Source organism: Neoarius graeffei, chromosome 7 (genome assembly GCF_027579695.1).
Source record: "Neoarius graeffei isolate fNeoGra1 chromosome 7, fNeoGra1.pri, whole genome shotgun sequence".
Taxonomy (NCBI): Eukaryota; Metazoa; Chordata; class Actinopteri; order Siluriformes; family Ariidae; genus Neoarius; species Neoarius graeffei.
The window spans coordinates 46,417,350-46,437,048 of NC_083575.1; the positions used below are offsets into that span (position 1 = coordinate 46,417,350).

The 19,699-nt window shown below is 41.9% G+C and overlaps 1 protein-coding gene across 5 annotated transcripts in view; it reads left to right on the top strand.

The window, feature by feature from the left end:
• The window catches only part of marchf8 (membrane-associated ring finger (C3HC4) 8), a 177,419-nt gene that overhangs the window by 25,095 nt on the left and 132,625 nt on the right, over positions 1–19,699 (top strand). For 2 of the 5 annotated variants that reach the window (XM_060925796.1, XM_060925792.1), the window contains exon 1: positions 1,986–2,082. The exons of 2 other annotated variants lie outside the window; for them this stretch is intronic. The gene's annotated coding sequence lies outside the window, so the exon portion shown is untranslated. One more of the 5 variants, XM_060925794.1, reaches the window with a different exon arrangement.

Sequence of the window (19,699 nt, forward strand, 5' to 3'; positions counted from 1 at the left end):
CACGTTTGTTAGAATTTTGCTTGTAGGAGCCCCAGCAAAATTATACAATAGAAACAATCCAAACTGGGCACCCATTTAGAACACGGGCTGCGTTTCATCCATAAATTCAGTGTTCTCTTTTCGTTGTTGACTCGATCGTTTGTTAGAATTTTAACACGTTTATTACAATTTCGCTTGTAGGAGCCCCAGCAAAATTATACGACAAACAATCCAGACTGGGCACCCATTCAGAACATGGGCTGCGTTTCATCCATAAAATCAGCGTTCTCTTGTCGTTGTTGACTCGATCGTTTGTTATAATTTTAACACGTTTATTACAATTTCGCTTGTAGGAGCGCCAGCAAAATTATATAATAGAAACAATCCAGACTGGGCACCCATTCAGAACATGGGCTGCGTTTCATCCATAAAATCAGCGTTCTCTTGTCGTTGTTGACTCGATCGTTTGTTATAATTTTAACACGTTTATTACAATTTTGCTTGTAGGAGCGCCAGCAAAATTATATAATAGAAACAATCCAGACTGGGCACCCATTCAGAACATGGGCTGCGTTTCATCCATAAATTCAGCGTTCTCTTTTCGTTGTTGACTCGATCGTTTGTTCGAATTTTAACACGTTTATTACAATTTCGCTTGTAGGAGCCCCAGCAAAATTATACGACAAACAATCCAGACTGGGCACCCATTCAGAACATGGGCTGTTAGAATTTTTACACGTTTGTTCGAATTTTAACACGTTTATTACAATTTTGCTTGTAGGAGCCCCAGCAAAATTAACAATAGAAACAATCCAGACTGGGCACCCATTTAGAACACGGGCTGCGTTTCATCCATACAGTCAGCATTCTCTTGTTGTTGTTGACTCGATCGTTTGTTAGAATTTTAACACGTTTATTACAATTTCGCTTGTAGGAGCGCCAGCAAAATTATACGACAGAAACAATCCAGACTGGGCACCCATTCAGAACACGGGCTGTTAGAATTTGTTAGAATTTTTACACGTTTGTTAGAATTTTGCTTGTAGGAGCCCCAGCAAAATTATACAATAGAAACAATCCAGACTGGGCACCCATTCAGAACATGGGCTGTTAGAATTTGTTAGAATTTTTACACGTTTGTTAGAATTTTGCTTGTAGGAGCCCCAGCAAAATTATACAATAGAAACAATCCAAACTGGGCACCCATTTAGAACACGGGCTGCGTTTCATCCATAAATTCAGTGTTCTCTTTTCGTTGTTGACTCGATCGTTTGTTAGAATTTTAACACGTTTATTACAATTTCGCTTGTAGGAGCCCCAGCAAAATTATACGACAAACAATCCAGACTGGGCACCCATTCAGAACACGGGCTGCGTTTCATCCATAAAATCAGCGTTCTCTTGTCGTTGTTGACTCGATCGTTTGTTATAATTTTAACACGTTTATTACAATTTTGCTTGTAGGAGCGCCAGCAAAATTATATGACAGAAACAATCCAGACTGGGCACCCATTCAGAACATGGGCTGCGTTTCATCCATAAATTCAGCGTTCTCGTCGTTGTTGACTCGATCGTTTGTTATTTTAACATGTTTATTACAATTTCGCTTGTAGGAGCGCCAGCAAAATTATACGACAGAACCAATCCAGACTGGGCACCCATTCAGAACACGGGCTGCGTTTCATCCAAGTTCGGACTTGATTCTTCAGCAGCCTGATCAGATCGAAGGCGATGATATCCGGGTCCCCGGCGGTCAGTAGACGTGTCTTATCTTCAGAAAAGCCTGACTTTTTAAAATAATCTGGGTCAAAACCCCACACACCTACTGTTTTTGTATCAAATCTTCGCTTGACTGTTTAAACCACGGTAGTGAGAGAACTCAGCATTGTTTACAGACACGGTTGGAGCAGCTGCCATCCGCGCCGCTCTGTAAATCCACCAACATGGCGGACGCTCATGACGTAGCACGTTTTGGTCACGTGGTTCCAAGTCGCCTATTAACGCGGAAGTCTGGGTGACATGACGCACTCAGTCAGATGGAGACCGTGAAATAAACAAAACCTCGGCTTTTCTTCAGGACGCGCACAGAGAGAGACAGAGGGGGTGAGTAAAAACGATACTGAATTAATTAACCTTGTTGAGGAAGAGCTGAATGGGGTTTCTTTCCCCTCTGAATGTCGGGCAGACACAACCTGAATCTCCACCGAGGAATTAAAGTCTGTTTTCCGACTCTCAGCTCAGGTCCTGTGTCAGACATCATGAAGCAGTGAGAGCGGGGTTTAAAGACCTGTTTGCGGTCCGCTATGGCGTGGTGCTGTGCTGTGCGGAGGATCAGTAGAGGCTTGTGCATGATTATTAACCCGCTGCTGGGAGACAGGGCGCGCTCGCTTTTGGCTGGAGATCTCTTTAGGACAGCACTGACTGAGTGAGTGAGTGAGTGAGTGTCCTTCATCATCATCATCATCATCATCGCCCCGTCACTCTCTTGAAAAGAAACAAACGGCCGACTCCAGTGTCGGAGTGATGCATGTAAATAAAGCATCATGATGAGCTGCATTGCGCTCGTGCGTGTTTCTGCGTCCCAGTGAGCCATCAGCCGTTCCTCAGTATCACATGTGGAACCAGTAGATCATCATCATCATCACCACTGGGGTAACCATAATCTCTGTGCTTTTTGATCCTGTCAGGCATTTTTATGGACTGTACAGTGCATTACCGTACCATGGCTGTAAAAAAAAAATTACACCATCTTCTACAGTGGCATGCAAAAGTTTGGGCACCCTTACTGAAAATGTCTGTCTGTTACTGTGAGCAGAAGATGAACTGACCACCAAAAGGCATAAACGTCAAGATGAGGGGCGGCACGGTGGTGTAGCGGTTAGCGCTGTCACCTCACAGCAAGAAGGTCCTGGGTTCGAGCCCCGTGGCCGGCGAGGGCCTTTCTGTGCGGAGTTTGCATGTTCTCGCCGTGTCCGCGTGGGTTTCCTCCGGGTGCTCCGGTTTCCCCCACAGTCCAAAGACATGCAGATTAGGTTAACTGGTGACTCTAAATTGACCGTAGGTGTGAATGTGAGTGTGAATGGTTGTCTGTGTCTATGTGTCAGCCCTGTGATGACCTGGCGACTTGTCCAGGGTGTACCCCGCCTTTCGCCCGTAGTCAGCTGGGATAGGCTCCAGCTTGCCTGCGGCCCTGTAGAACAGGATAAAGCGGCTACAGATAATGAGATGAGACAATTGAAGAGTGAAAAAAAAAAAAGGAACACCATGCACCCCAATACATTGGAGTTCTCAGGTAACTTTTACCAACGTTCCAGACCTTAAAGTGCATATCACGGGTAAATTCAGGAGCAACATCAATGTAATTCTCCTATTTTATATTAAACTTGGTCAAATATCTGTAACATTCTGCTTTTTTTTTTTTTAAACCTTGCACAATACCAGAAAAATTCAGTTGAAATCAAGACATTTGAGGCGAATTGGTCCGCCTCTGAAAAAACTTAGCATTTGGATTTCCCGGCAAACATTGATTTTCGTGATGCCGCGTGCGTGACGCCTCCTTCTGAATCCTACGTCAGCGCTGGTTTGTTTATGAGAAAACAACCTGGTGGTTTTCTGCAAATTTCTTCAACGTTATCACGTAATTATTAAAATGGTTAACAGATATATCGAAGGAGGGTGTAGCAACACCAATCTTGATGGGATTAGTACTCATCGTTTCCCAAAAGACCGGACAATGAGAGAGAAATGGGAGCGCTTGGTCTACACAGGCTGTGCACTGAAACCGTGCAAAGCTCTCGCAGCCTGCTGGCGCTTCCGCAGGTGACGTCACGATTCTGGCTCCAGACTCCCTTGGGATTTTTCCAGACGCGTTTTATTTTTTTTATGTTTTTCTGCTGTAGACAGATGGCCTTGTGCAAAATTACCCTTCTGGATGAGTGTGTAAAGGGACATACTTTCATATTAAAAAAAAAAACTACGAAATTGGTCCAGAATATGCACTTTTAATTAGCTTATTGAGCTGTGGTTTGTTCAAATTCTTCGTTAGGAAAGGTCAGATGATGCAGATTTCAAAGCTGTATAAATTCTCTGACTCCTCAAACTTTCCCCTAAAATCAACAGCCATGGGCTCCTCTAAGCAACTCCCTCGCATTCTGAATAATAAAATAATTGATGCTCACAAAGCAGGAGAAGGCTACAAGAACGTAGCAAAGTGTTTTCAGGTAGCTGTTTCCTCAGATTGTAATGTTATTAAGAAATGGCAGTTAACAGAAACAGTGGAGATCAAGGTGAGGTCTGGAAGATGAAGAAAACTTTCTGAAAGAACTGCTCGTTGGATTGCTAGAAAGGCAAATAAAAACCCATTTGACTGCAAAAGACCTTCAGAAAGATTTAGCAGACCCTGGAGTGGTGGTGCACTGTTCTACTATGCAGTGACACCTGAACAAATATGACCTTCATGGGAGAGTCATCAGAATAAAACCTTTCCTGCATCCTAGCCACAAAATTCAGCGTCTGAAGTTTGCAAATGAACATCTAAATAAGTCTGATGCATTTTGGAAACGAGTCCTGTGGACTGATTAAATCAAAATAGAACTTTTTGGCCGCAATGTGCAAAGGTAGGTTTGGAGAAAAAAGGGTGCCAAATTCCAGGAAAAGAACACCTCTCCAACTCTGAAGCATGGGTGTGGATCGATCATGCTTTGAGGTTGTGTTGCAGTCAGTGGCACAGGGCACATTTCATTGGTCGAAGGAAGCATGGATTCAAATAAATACCATCAAATTCTGGAAGCAAACATCACACCATCTGTAAAAAAAAAAGTTGAAGTTAAAAAGAGGACGGGTCCTACAATAAGACGATGATCCAAAACATACCTCAAAATCTACAATGGAATACCTCAAGAGGCACGAGCTGAAGGTTTTGCCCTGGCCCTCACAGTCCCTTGACCTAAACATCACTGAAAATCTGTGGATAGATCTCAAAAGAGCAGTGCATGCAAGACAGCCCAAGAAACTTGTAGAACTGGAAGCCTTTTGCAAGGATTGTGTGAAAATCCCCCAGGTAAGAACTGAAGGATTATTAGCTGGCTACAAAAAGTGTTTACAAGCTGTGATACTTACCAAAGGGGGTGTTACTAGGTACTAACCATGCAGGGTGCCCAAACTTTTGCTTCGGGCCCTTTTCCTTTTTTGTCATTTTGAAAATATAAAAGACAAAAATAAATTTGTTTTTGCTTAAAATATATAGGGAATGAGTCATCTTTAATTTTCTGCCTTTTTGGAGATCATTTCATTTTCAACTTGCTCAACTGTTCACAATAACAGCAATTTTGACCAGGGGTGCCCAAACTTTTGCATACCACTGTGTATTAGCTCAGACAGAATAAGATTCCAAACATAAGAACATCTGGTAAATATAGCAATGAAATCCAGATATTGGAATGTCTCTCGGGTAGATGTGCATGGTCGTCACATTTTGAAAATTCTCTGCAAACTGATATATTTTTGACCTTTTATTCTAACCACATGATCATTAATAGGTCACATGACCATAACTAGTATTTACACTGTACCTGTGCTAGGAACTTAATAACTTCCCACTTGTAAATTTTTTTTATTTATTTTTAAGTGCTTTGCATTTTTAACTCGCTTCTGGTGCAGTAAAAGAAGTGCCATTGTGTTCATCGTCCATGTCCTGTTTCTAATGCTAAACATCTAGAGGCACTGGAGTTTTCATTCCTGAATCTGAAGGTCTCTTGTTTCAGTTTTCAGCTGAGGATGTGATCCTGAAGCGCCTGTCCTGGAAATCAGATGCTCAATGTCTTCTTTCATTGCCAGCCTTGATATTTTTTTTTCTTCCCCTTTCCTTTACACAAGATGTCCTCTTCTTTTATGTCATCACCATCTTTTATTTAATGTCCCATCCCCCCTTTATCTTTGGTGGATATGGTTAGATTCTAGATCTTGCTTTTCATTAGTAATTCCTTTTATTTGTATGCATTGCCTTATATATTATACACACGCGCACAAACACACATTTCCCTCAGCAGCTTGGTAAACGTGGGTTGAGAAGAGCACTGTGCATGATAAGCTGACTTTTTTTTTATTGCCTTTTGGCTTGTTAGCATTTTCCAAACTCTTGTACTAAGAGGAAGTAAGCAAGCATGTGATAAGCTGTGACATGGGACACTTTCCAGAGACTGGTCAAAACACAGTACACTACCCGTGTGTGTGCGCGTGCATGCACTTCTTTTGATGCTTAAACACATTTGATAAATATTTCCTGAACTTGACTTTAAGACAGCACTATTCATGGCGGTTACTTTTAGACTGGATCTTCATGGAAATGAAATGAAATGCAGTGAGCCAAGTCACATTTTGCAAGAAGGGAATCTGTAGTGAGAAGCCTTTTAAAAGGAATGGTGTATTGTGTCATAATTACTGACAAAGCCTTTACACTGTCACTTCCACATGTCCTTGTCGTGGACAGCTCTGGGCTCTGTTTTGTGCACGTAGTCACTGAACATGGACTCGACACCTCCGCTGTGCTGTTCCTATAGGTGATGAGCAGTATTGTTTCAATGCGACATTTCCTTTGACACTGGGTTTGCATGCTTCCTAAAGGCCCGGTCCCACTGGCCGATGGACACAAAACGTATGCAAAAAGGACACAGCGGACGAGCAAAATTTCGGGGGTGGCTCTATCCGTTTTCATCCGCTCCAGAAATGGACAAAATTGGCGAAAATTTGCGAAAACAGAACGGAAAAGAACGGACGTGGGTAGTATATAGCGGGGATGTTAAACGCATGTTCATAGGAAGCCTAGTGGATGGAAGTGGAGGACAGCTCCGAAGGGGTTACCGGTGATAACTGAGAAGTGGACGCATAGCAGAAAGAGCGGATGCATAGGGGATGAAGGGGATGCATCACGTACGCCTAACGGAAACAAAGGGGATGTTGCGCGGATGTATATCGGATGCAGACCGTTCACTGCGCATGCGGGGGGTATGAATTGCGTCTGCTCCGCGGATATAAAGGGATGCAGCACACACGCCGTCAGCATAAAGCGGAAAGACGTGCTGGCGGCTACATCGATACATCTCTACTACATCTCGTTTTTGAAGAAGGCTACATTGATACATCTCTACTACATCTTGTATCAACACCATGGCTGTTCGACTCGTACTGAGATCCAGATGATTTTCTCCCCCCTTTTATACAAAATATTGATTGTCCGCTAGGTGTCCTTCTACATACTCTAGACATACTCCAGACATCCTAAATATACGAGATACATCCCAGATATAAACGCTTTGTCCGTTTTGAATAATTTATATAAGAGATGCATACGCTTACATCCTTTCTATTTCCGTGCTACTAACGATGAATAGACGTTTCGTGTACCTTATCTTTCCTCCCTTTTTCCGTTTTCAGCTGCAGCGGATGTGAGTTGCGAGGATGCCCAGAGGATGCAGAGAGGATACAGCAGACGTTTAACGGATGATAACGGACATAGAACGTTTGTTGCTCGTATATGTCGCGGATTTACATCGTACACGGCGGAAAGTTCATCCGTTCTAAAAGTTTTGTGCAGCTCAAAACTTTTTGCGCGGATGAAATCACAGTGGGCGGATGCTTGATGGATAGAGCGTATGAAGCACGTATGCAATGAGTACACAACGGATGCATAGCGTTTTCCAACGGATGGCAAAGATTTTTTTACGTTTTACATCCTCTTTGCATCCGTAAGTACAGTGGGACCGGGCCTTAACTCTGTCAGAAATATTTTCACTGTTTGAAATGTTCATAACAGGGCGGCACGGTGGTGTAGTGGTTAGCACTGTCGCCTCACAGCAAGAAGGTTCTGGGTTCGAGCCCAGTGACCGCAAGGGCCTTTCTGTGTGGAGTTTGCATGTTCTCCTCGTGTCTGTGTGGGTTTCCTCCGGGTGCTCCGGTTTCCCCCACAGTCCAAAGACATGCCGGTTCGGCTAATTGGTGACTCTACAGTGCCTTGCAAAAGTATTGACCCCCCCCCCCTTGGTGTTTGTCCTGTTTTGTTGCATTACAAGATGGAATTAAAATGGATTTTTGGAGGATTGGCATCATTTGATTTACACAACATGCCTACCACTTTAAAGGTGCACATTTGTTGTTTTATTGTGACAATAAGATGAAAAAACAGAAATCTGGAGTGTGCATAGGTATTCACCCCCTTCTGTATGAAACCCCTAAATAAGAGCTGGTCCGACCAATTCACTTCATAAGTCACATAATTAGTTGATTAAGATCCACCTGTGTGCAATCAAAGTGTCACATGATCTGTCACGTGATGTCTGTATAAATCAACCTGTTCTGGAAGGACCCTGACTCTGCTACACTATTAAGCAAGCAACATGAAAACCAAGGAGCCTCCAAACAGGTCAGAGACAAAGTGGTGAAGTACAGATCAGGGTTGGGGCTTAAAATAAATATATATATCCCACGGAGCACCATTAAATCCATTATAGCAAAATGGAAAGAATGTCAGCTCTACAAACCTGACGAGAAGGCCGCCCACCAAAACTCTCAGACCGGGCAAGGAGGGCATTAATCAGAGATGCAACAAAGACACCAAAGATAACACTGAAGGAGCTGCAAAGATCCACAGCGGAAATGGGAGTATCTGTCCATAGGGCCACTTTAAGCCGTACATCCCACAGAGTGGGGCTTTATGGAAGAGTGGCCAGAAGAAAGCCACTGCTTAAAAAAATCACGTTTGGAGTTTGCCCAACAGCATGCGACAGACTCCCCAAACACACACAAGGTTCTCTGGTCAAATGAGACAAAAATTGAGCTTTTTGGCCGTCATGGGAAATGCCATGTGTGATGCAACCCCAACACCCTGAGAACACCATCCTTACAGTGAAGCATGGTGGTGGTAGCATCATGCTGTGGGGATGTTTTTCATTTGCAGGGACAGGAAAGCTGGTCAGGACTGAAGGAAAGATGGATGGCACTAAATACAGGGCAATTCTGGAGGAAAACCTGTTTGAGTCAGCCAGAGGTTTCAGACTGGGACGAAGGTTCACGTTCCAGCAGTGAATCCAATGACCCTAAACGTACTGCTAAAGCTACACTGGAGTGGTTTAAAGGGAAACATTTAAATGTCTTGGAATGGCCTCATCAAAGCGCAGACCTCAATCCAATTGAGAATCTGTGGCCTAACTTGAAGATCACTGTACACCAACGCAACCCATCTAACTTGGAGTTTGAGCAGTTTTGCCTTGAGGAATGGGCAAAAATCCCAGTGGCTAGATGTGCGAAGCTAATAGAGACACAGGATAAGTGCCTACAGCATGGATGGATATCCAATAATGTGTCCAAAAAAGGCATATTAAATGTGTCGTTTATATTTAACAGTGCTATATTGGAGTCTCTTATTATGTGGCGGAATCCTCAATAGCATAAAGTGGAGTGTGTATGGTCTAAAGTGCTCTAAAGTCTAAAGTAGTGTGCATATACTGTGAATAAGGATTTGAGTTTTGTCCTAACTGTATGTTGGAGGTGCTTAAAGAGTTTTCTTAAAGATGAGTTGATGTTAGATTTTTTACATGGCTTACAAGGAGCCTGACAAAAGAAGTTATCGGTGACAAATGTGTTGGGGGGGGGGCACATTTTGATTAAAATGAGTGCGTTTTTGTGGTTTTCTTGAGAAGAAAGCAACAGTTTTAGCCTTCCATGGCATAAAATTGAAATAAATGAATGCGTAGTGTAACAACAGTGCTAATAGTCAAGTCAAGTTTATTTGTATAGCGCTTTTAACAATAAACATTGTCGCAAAGCAGCTTTATAGAATTTGTGGCAAAATTGTCAGTTGCTTTTATATTTGAATGTGTGCACTACTTTGAACACATGTTTGAAATAATTATAGCATGTTTGCAGGTGCAAGGAAAATGACAGGCCTACAGCTGCTCCTACAGTGAAGGACCTAGTTGTGGTGTGTGTGGTGGTTTTTTTTTTTTTTTTTTTTAAGTCTGAGTAGGTTCACTGACAGCTTGGAGGACAATTCTTTCGGCCGAAATACATCTATATCACGTAAAACTATTCCTCATGTTTACTGCAGTGCAAACCATCGATTTTGTCAAGTTGGCTGACGGCAATTACTCTGCAGCAGTTTCACAAAAGCTGATCAAGTAAACAATGAGCCGTACGAGGGTTTGTTGAATTCTACTTCACGGCGTGACTAATAGAAATGAAGTCAGACAACAGACTCGTCAACAACCTGCTTGTAATTACTGCTGTGCCATAGAATCTTTCTGTCAAATGAACCAAGTCTGCCAAGAAACCAAGCGAATGCTCAGTTTCTGTTGATAAACTTGCATGTAATTTTCACTTGTTGATGTGTGCTTTCCAGGGAGCCATTATTATAGGATCCAAAATGTATCGCAGTAAAAGCATTGCAGTGATTGATTTCCTGGTAAGTAATTTTAGCTTGGCACAGTGGGTAGTAATGCTGGCTCACAGCTCCAGGCTTATTGGTTCCATCATGAGCTTGGGTTTCACATGTTCACTGTGTGCCTGTGAGAGTTTCTTCAAGTTTCCAATGGCATCGCGATGTTAAATTGCCCTTAGGTGTGAATGTGTGTGTGTGTGTTGTACTGGCATACCTATTCCTGCCTCCCTGCCCAGTATTCTCGGGAGAGACTCTATATCTGCTGCAGCAGTGATCAAGATAAAATGATTAGTGAAGATGAATGTATGAATCAATTTTAGATTAGAATAGATATAATTAAAGAAAAGTTTTGTATAATGTGTCGTTTTTTTTTTGTTTTTTTTTTGTGCAATAGGTTGGCCATTACAGAGCTTGGGACTGACAGATAATTACGTAGTATATCACTCTTTTGTTCAGTACTCTAGAGAGAACTGGCATTTGTGTCTTATCTAGTTTGCGTCTCACTGCCGGCATGGTACATCAATTACACTGTAAAACAGTGATGTGAAGCATAAATCACTGGAGTGTCTTTGGCTCGTCTGTAAGACAGACCTGTATCTGATTTTACACTTTGCTGAAGCGGTATAGGAAGAACGCAGCAGAAGGTGGCATTCCTGAATCCTACGCAAGCATTCACATGAAATCAGCATAGACGTTTGAGGTTGCTCGACAGTCGGTTTTAGGTTTAATCCTCTGGCAGCTTGCTCAGAAATAAATCTGTTTTATAACAGATGTGTGTTTTGATGGATTCATTTTCCCTTTTTTTTTTTTGCTTCGGGGAACCAGTTTACTCCGCATGAAACTGGACATTTTCTTTCGCTTACTTGCACACTCTTAGTGGTTATGCAGTCGATTTGAGGGCGTGGCCGAGAGCTGAAGCGCTTTTGAAGTCAGACATGGGAGCCCCTGGGAGGACACCGAGAGAGATATGTCATGCCATTAAGATAAAACAAGGATGCATGTACTTGTGGAAAAGGAATAGGGACTGTGGACTTTCCACAAGTCCGCCATCCTTTTGAATCTCAAACCAATATTTCCAACATATCATTCCATGCCATGAAAAATTGAGGCTGTTTTAAGAGCAAAGGGAGGCCATATCTGACATTAGTAGTGTTCCTAAAAAAAGAAATTGTTGAGTTTACATGGGGGCGGCACGGTGGTGTAGTAGTTAGCAAGAAGGTTCTGGGTTCGAGTCCAGCGGCCAGCGAGGGCCTTTCTGTGCGGAGTTTGCATGTTCTCCCCGTGTCTGTGTGGGTTTCCTCCGGGTGCTCCGGTTTCCCCCACAGTCCAAAGACATGCAGGTTAGGTTAACTGGTGACTCTAAATTGACTGTAGGTGTGAGTGTGAATAACCGTTTGTCTCTGTGTCAGCCCTGTGATGATCTCGCCCATAGTCAGCTGGGATAGGCTCCAGCTTGCCTGCGACCCTGTAGAACAGGATAAAGCGGCTACAGATAATGGATGGATGGAAATTCAACCCATCCAAAAGGGTCTGAACGTTGAATAGTTTTAGCGGTGATCATATTAGGAGTTGGGCATCCTGGGTGCAGTTGCTGTAAAGATATTGTGCTTTGTGAACCTGAGAAACATCTTTTGGCTCAGGTTGGTCAGGGTGAACTACAGACAGCATTAGCCTCTGCCATGGTCAGTATATCTCCTATTCCATATCGATAGAACTAGATGCAGTGTAAATGTCAGATGAAACAGACATGGAGGCAGCTAAGTGCTAAATTACAGATAACTGCTAAACTGCTCTGTTAGATGGACATGACTGGCAAACTCAAGCCTGACACTACAGTGCTGCTGCGCTCTGATGCACAAAAAAATAAAATGGGTATTCCCCAGTTTCCATGAATACTGTTGGTTTCTCACAGGTCCAGGGTCCAGAGTTTGAATCCCTTTTATTGTCATGTGCTCCTTGTGTCCATGTTTTCTCTAGGATCACTGGTTTCATCCCCCATGTCCAGAGATGTCCCAGCATGGTTTGGCTCTTCTGAATTACCACTAGGCATGAATGGACATGCATATGGTGTCCTGAAGTTAATGCTGTTCAGTTGTAGCCAGTTCTTAGTGCCAACCACATTGTTGCTGTACTTAAATCTATCATGCTATCAATGCAATTCAGGGATGAAAGTCTTCCGGAAATACCCGGAAATCCGGATATTTGACAAAACTCTTGAAACTCTCTGGTTTTCAGAATGGAGAAATTAATTTTTCGGATTTTTCGCGTTCCTAGACGCGGCGTAATACTTCGCATCGTCCTTGCATGGGCGCGGTCCTTAAACAGCCCAAACACAGTTCATTGATTAAAGACAGGTGTTCTTTGTTAACGGCGCGCGTGCCGGAGCGCATTAGGCGCGCGCACAAGGCGCGCCTTCAGGTGCACGTGCTAAGGCGCGCAGGACTGACACCGTTCTGTGCAAGCGCAACATAATCGGACTAGAAAGCATGGTCAAGCTGCCAGTGTAGCTGCAGTCTTTTTAGTTGCGAATTACAAGTATTTCCTCTTGTGTTAATAATTCGCCATGTCAAAACAAGCAAAACTTTCCTCCTTCTTTCGATGTGAAGAGAGGTAAGAAATTTATTATTTTTTTTCCATCAAAGTTGCATTTTGTGGTTTCGAAGACAAGTTTTAGTGCCGTTTCTAGAACACAACATCAAGAAAACGTGGAAGAAACAGCAATAATGGAAGAGCCGGTTTCTAAGCTGCCTAAAACTAGCAATGGTAATTATTTTTTGTTACATAATGCACTCAGGCTGCCAGTCAGTGTGTGATGTGTGCGCGCGCACACACCCTACGCCCCTGATTTATATGAGAAATTTGGTATTCATTGGTGTGTTTAAATTGACAGACAATACAAACTAATGTAAACAATTTGCTTCAACTCGCATAAATATGAATTGGAAATGTTTAGTTCACTTTAGCTTCTGCAAACGCACAACTCTACTAAAAGGTTGATAAACGAGGCTCAATGTCCCCAACATTGAAACCTGAAAGCTTTAGAAACTCTAACAGACCTTTACTTTTTAACAGTACTGTTTTGGGATTTTGCTGAGTTTACCTTCAGCTGTCTGATTTTTTTTCAAAGTAATGAACTGTGTAGCAGGAAAATCTTTAGTAATTTTCGTTTACTCCTGAAAATGACTCATTAACTAGGGGAATTAAATTTGATATTTTTGACATGTTAATCATTAATGTACATGAAAGAAAAAGGCTTAAAAGTTATAACTTGTTTTAGTGAAAATAAGTACTAAAATGCACTAGAATGCAGGGTTTTGCGTGTTATGTTGTTAAAATATTTTCAGGGGACGTCCCCCCCAATCTTAGTTTGACTTTCAAAAGTTCAAGTTTTTTTTTTTTCCTTCTTTGCTCCACTTTCACAAGGATGAGAATTTTCCGCCGATCGCGGATTTCCGACTTTTTCAGACCAAAATGATCGTTTTTGAGATCGATGTAAGTCCGTTGAGAAATTTTCAGGGGGGGAGGTATATGGTTAACAATCTGTGGTCACCTTATAACGTCTTGATTCTTGGTGGGCTCCGGGTTAACACACTCGAGTCTTTCGACATGTTGTAATTAACATTCACTTTTGCGACAACGTTCGACTTATTTGCGGTAGAATGTTCGGGAAATCCCATCGCGTGCAATGTATCAACACAAGTGTGCATGCTCTCCACGCGTGGCTTGCAATCGCCGTTCACCGACCGTACACACTGTTTGACGATACGCGTTGGTAACATCGGAAAGACACGTATTCAGGCGGGATATTTTAGCATATCGACAATGGCAAAAGTCCTAGATAAGAAAGAAGAGGATCGAGCGAGGGAGATTGATAAAGGTGCAGGAATAAAGAACTGTTTTCAAGGGGCTTGGTTAGAAAGAACACTGAATGTCGAGATCACAACGAAGCTCGGTGATCACATACGGAAAATAGACGTCCCAGGAAAAGTACTTTGCTCATTGTGTTCTGATGTGATAAATTTACACTAGTAGAGGGGCAAGGACTATCGGACTTCACATATACACCAAAAAACACAAAGGTAGATCGAAAATTATTTTGCCTGTTCAGTGATTCATTATATTTATAATGTATATCGCACGAATCAATGCCATGGTGTGTGTGTGTGTGTGTGTGAGAGATATATAATGGGGTTAGCTTATCTAATGTAGCATGTTGGGGAGAATCATAGTATGTCTATATTTCTGATAAAATTTTAGGTATGATACCATGTATAACTCCTTGCTCATTTCATAGGGGGATTGGGGATTGCTGGCATGTGCCGCGCGGGAGCGTCTGCCCAAATTTTTTAGGCTGAGATGAACTTGTAGTTTTTGATTTTAAAAAAATTTCCAATATGTATTGCCCATTGTACATGCCTGTTCTTTAATTCAAAATCACCATCTTGATCTTCACATTGACCATATGGTATCTGTATTACATTACACAACATCCTGTCCAGATAAAACCTAGTTAGTCCACACAACAGTTGAAAGGGAAGTGATGAGTGATGTTGAATGTTGCCTGCTTAATATGCAAGAGCTCCTGCTACCATGATAACATCAGAAGAAAGCTTAAGAGAATTATATGATGGAACTTTTTTCTGGTTTGCACTTCATTTTAAAGGATTGGAGTACTCAAAGACATGAATAGCAAAAATGCAGAAATATAATACTGTAGAGCTCGTTTATATTAAAAGGTGCATTAATTTTTTTTGAAATCATCAAATGTGAATTGATTAAAAACAAGTCTCTTGTACCATATTAATCATTTTCACCTAGTAGTCCACCAAGAAGGGGAATTTATTTCCAAATACATTGCAACTTTTTGCTGATAAAATTAATGGTTTGGGGGTTAAAAAAAAGCCAAAAATCATTAGCTCTGGGTGCCTGCGGCCCTCGATCCCCCGGCTTTTTTCAGACTTTTTTAATATTTTTCATTCTCATCCCTGCTTTCATCTCTAGTAATTCCAAAACCTTATACAAGGTTGAGTCAAATGAAAATCTTAATTTTTCATTGTTTCATGGAAATAAATGTCACAAATTTTCATTTTTCACCAGGGCTTTGAACCGGTTCAAGGAACAAAAACGAAAACCGGGAACTTTTTCTATTTTACATGGAACAGAAACGAAACCAGAAACTTTATTATTTTTTATGCTCCGGAACAGAAACGCTTATTAAAAATAATGGTAACCGGTTAATACCGGTTTTTATTTCGTTCCTCAAAGTTTCCGTAGCCTACAAATAAAAAAGTCATTCTTCTCCTGCGCAAGTTTCTATGACCCGCTGGGGTTCACTTCCTGTGTGACATTCGCTGACTGAATGGAGAGAGCGGGAGGGTGGACTACTATCACGTCTCCACATCTTAAATAAGAGGTAAATATTGCAGTCTATCGTTATTCAAAAACATCAATTTCAAACACGATATCAATATATTTGTCCACGTTAATGAGAGGCTCGCAAACATTAAATGACGTTAACCTCTGTTAGCCTATCAATGCATAGGGCCTGACTAGCCTTTGGTAACACACTAAACGAATTATCTTTCATTTTTGGCACTTTTTCTGTTTGTGTAGATGGGAAGACACACTGAGAATCCAAATCGCCAACATTTGAAATAATAATTGTTTTGAATTATTTCTTGTCTTATTTAATGAAGGTTGTAATAGAATTAGCCTACATTTGGCTTAAGCTGGATGAGACAGAGACATAATTTTATAGCCATTTGTTAAACAGCTGACAGGGAACGTAATTAACCGTTCCAGGAACGAAATTTTTTTGTTCTAACCGGTTCGGGAACGTCTATTTAATGGTGGAACCCAAAACCGGAAATGTTAAAATTCCGTTTCTGTTCGGAACGAACCAATAGGAAAAAAATTCTGGTTCAAAGCCCTGTTTTTCACAAAATCTGCATTTCCATCAATGCAGGTATTCGAGCAAGTGTCTGGATTGTCACACTTGTGAAGTTTTCATTTGAATCAGCTTTCTGCACTATGTGGACACCTGAGCATCACACCAAATGTGCTTGTTGAACATCCCATTCCAGGCTGAGGAAGGATTTCCATTAGGTTTTGGAATGTGGCTGTGGGATTTTTGCTCATTCAGCCACAAGAGCATTAGCGATGGTTTGGTGTGGAGGCCTGGGGTGCAGTCAGTTTTCCAGTTCACCCCAAATATGCTCAATGGGGTTGAGGTCAGGGCGCTGTGCAGGTCACTCAAGGTCTTCCATTCCAATCTTGGCAAGCCATGTCTTCATGGAGCTTGCTTTGTCCATAGTAGCATTGTTGTACTGGAACATGTTTGGGGCCCTTTAGTTCCAAGAGGGAAACTGTAATGCTACAGTATACAAAGGCGTGCCATGCAGTTACATGCTTCCAACTTTGTGACAACAATTTGTGGAAGACCCACATATAGGTGTTCAGACATCCACGTTCTTTTGGCCATATAGTATCTTTTGGTACATAATACGAGTATAATGATGTGTACTGATGCATCATCTTGTCTTTAATGGGACTTTTAAGTTAATATTGAATTTGTGTCTTGTTGAATCATGTAATTATGCTAAATGAGATTTAAAACCACATCCCTTTTTTTTTTTTCCATCACAGTACATTACTACAGAAAACTGAAGATCGCTGAGCCATTCTAGTCCGAGACCGAGCCTGACTTTTGTGTGATGACTGTGTTGGGCCAAACAGTGGTCGACGCTGTTGGTCTGTTTGGCATGCATGGTAGAGCCCTGCACTCCCGCGGGAGTCCCGCGGGACCCGACGCAAAGCAGTGCGGCGCGGGACAAATTTTGAAAGCTCATTGCGGGCGGGAGGGGGAGTGCACGATGCGGGAGCGGGCGGGAGAGGTGATAAGCTGCAGTCCTGCTAACTAAAAACGTGTTTAAAATAAAATTTATAAATTATTAATTTGTCTATCATATATAATTTGTGTTGGATATTTTATTTGGCATTAATAAAAACATTTTAAGATGCCTAAATTTGCGGATGTGGTCTAATCTCGCATACGTTTCCGATTCCTTTCCGCTCTTCCGTGTTTGAGCTCTCCGATCATGGCAGAAGAGCAGAGCTCCTCTAGTGAAGCTCACAGTGCTTCAGAAGTAAGTGCTGCTTTACAGGGATAGTTCAGGATTTTTGACATGAATCTGTATGGCATCCCCATCAATAGTGTCGTGCAAACACACTGACTTACCCCCGACAGCATCCTGTGAGTCCAGTTCTTGTTCAGTTTTGGTCCAGACGAAAGTAGTCTGGCAAGTTTGTTGGGGTCACGAAAGTAAAATGTTTTTCGTCTCAAAACAGTATGTGTTCAAAAGAGTGATATATTTGCATCACAAAACCGTTGCCAAATAAAAAGTCAGACCTCGAAATCGCTTGGCACTATTTTCTCTCCCTCGGTATCACTGCGCGCTGTCATGTTGACATCTGCGCAGGAATCAACACCTTTCCCATTGTTTGGCAGTGATTAGTTCAGATCAGCGGCGCTAACAAGCTAATTTGAGAGCAAGAACAGCAACAAATTTTATCACCTTCTATAACCTATACAATAATATATTTGTGAAAATGGTGCGCACTTGCGACTATCCAGGCTGTAGCAACAAAGATGTGGCTGAATCTCCGCACACATTTCACCGTCATAGTCAGACATGTTGTCGCTAACTTTGCTAGCAGTAAACAATGTAGTGATGTATCGGTCGCGAACGATCCGGTTCAAAGAGCCGGCTCTTTGAAGTGAACGACGGGAGCCGGCTCTTCGGTGGGAGCCGAATTAGTTTTTTGTCCTTAGGTGCCTCAGAGAGAGAGAGAGAGAGAGAGAGAGACAGAGTTCAGCTCAGCTGAAGGATGATTGTCTATTTGACAACCATGATCATTGTTTTGTTGCCGTGAATTCCTAAAGCTCATGATATAAATTGTCGCTCATAAATTGACAGGTTCGGTCGGCAACCGCCTTGGCATGGCCAGATTAATCTGCGGTATACAACGAGACAGCAGTCATTATAACAGGAGCATATTTGCTGTTCCAGCGGCTTCTCATTACTGGTGGAGCAGAGTGCGGCACTTTTTTCTCTTTTTACATGCGCTCAAGGTGCCACATATTTTGTTGCACATTTGTTCTGTGTTTGTTAAAATAATTTCCAACTTTGCTTCATAGTTTCTTAGGCCTGATTTATACTTCATAATTTATTTTGTGGCATTTTGTTCAAGGTCGAGTGTGAAATAAAGCCATAACAGATAAACAGTTGATGTCTTCTGTGTATTTTATATTGGTAATATAACACGGTTTTGCATCATGTTTGTGAGAAAATAATTTATTAATTGGTAAGGAAGTTTTATTTCTATAGCTAGAACATTGCTACACTGCTATACTTTACAAAGCTTTACAATGGCTACAAAAACTAAAAAATAAAATGGAAAACATCCTATTGATAAAATATAAATAATAATGTAATTAATTAACTAGTTAATTGCAGCAATTAAATCAAAAATAAAATCTCAGGAGCCGTTTGGGAGCCGAAAGAGACGGCTCCTTATAGTAAGAAGAGCCAAAAGAGCCGGCTCCCGAAAAAGAGCCGAAATTCCCATCACTAAAACAATGAATGAAACAGCCGTGGCTGTCACCTGGCGGCAGCGCGCAGTGATAAGAAGGGAGAGAAAATAGTGCCAAGCGATTTCGAGGTCTGACTTTTTATTTGGCAACGGTTTTGTGATGCAAATATATCACTCTTTTGAACACATACTGTTTTGAGATGAAAAACGTTTTACTTTCGTGACCCCAACTACTTTCGTCTGGACCAAAACTGAACAAGAACTGGACTCACAGGATGCTGTCAGGGGTAAGTCAGTGTGTTTGCACGACACTATTGATGGGGATGCCATACAGATTCATGTCAAAAATCCCGAACTATCCTTTTAAAAAGAAAGTAGGGGGCGGGGCACCATCACGCTGTGTCTTTTAAATTATATTAATTTCTTATAGGCCTACTTGTATTTCCTAGAATGTAAAATGTGAGGAGTGACATATAAGCTATGTGCAATGTACAATATTCTTAATATCCACTGTAGATTTTGGTAGGTGTGTTGGGTATCTCTGTAAAGCCTCAGCTGCGCATGCCGCCTGGCAACGCGCACCCTCGCTACGTGCGCTAGGTGAAGGATCGGTCAGTGGAGAGCTCAGGTAAGCTCAGCACGTTTAATTCCCCAAGCCAATGACAAGAACTTTGGTGAGAAATAACGCGAACGTCTGCA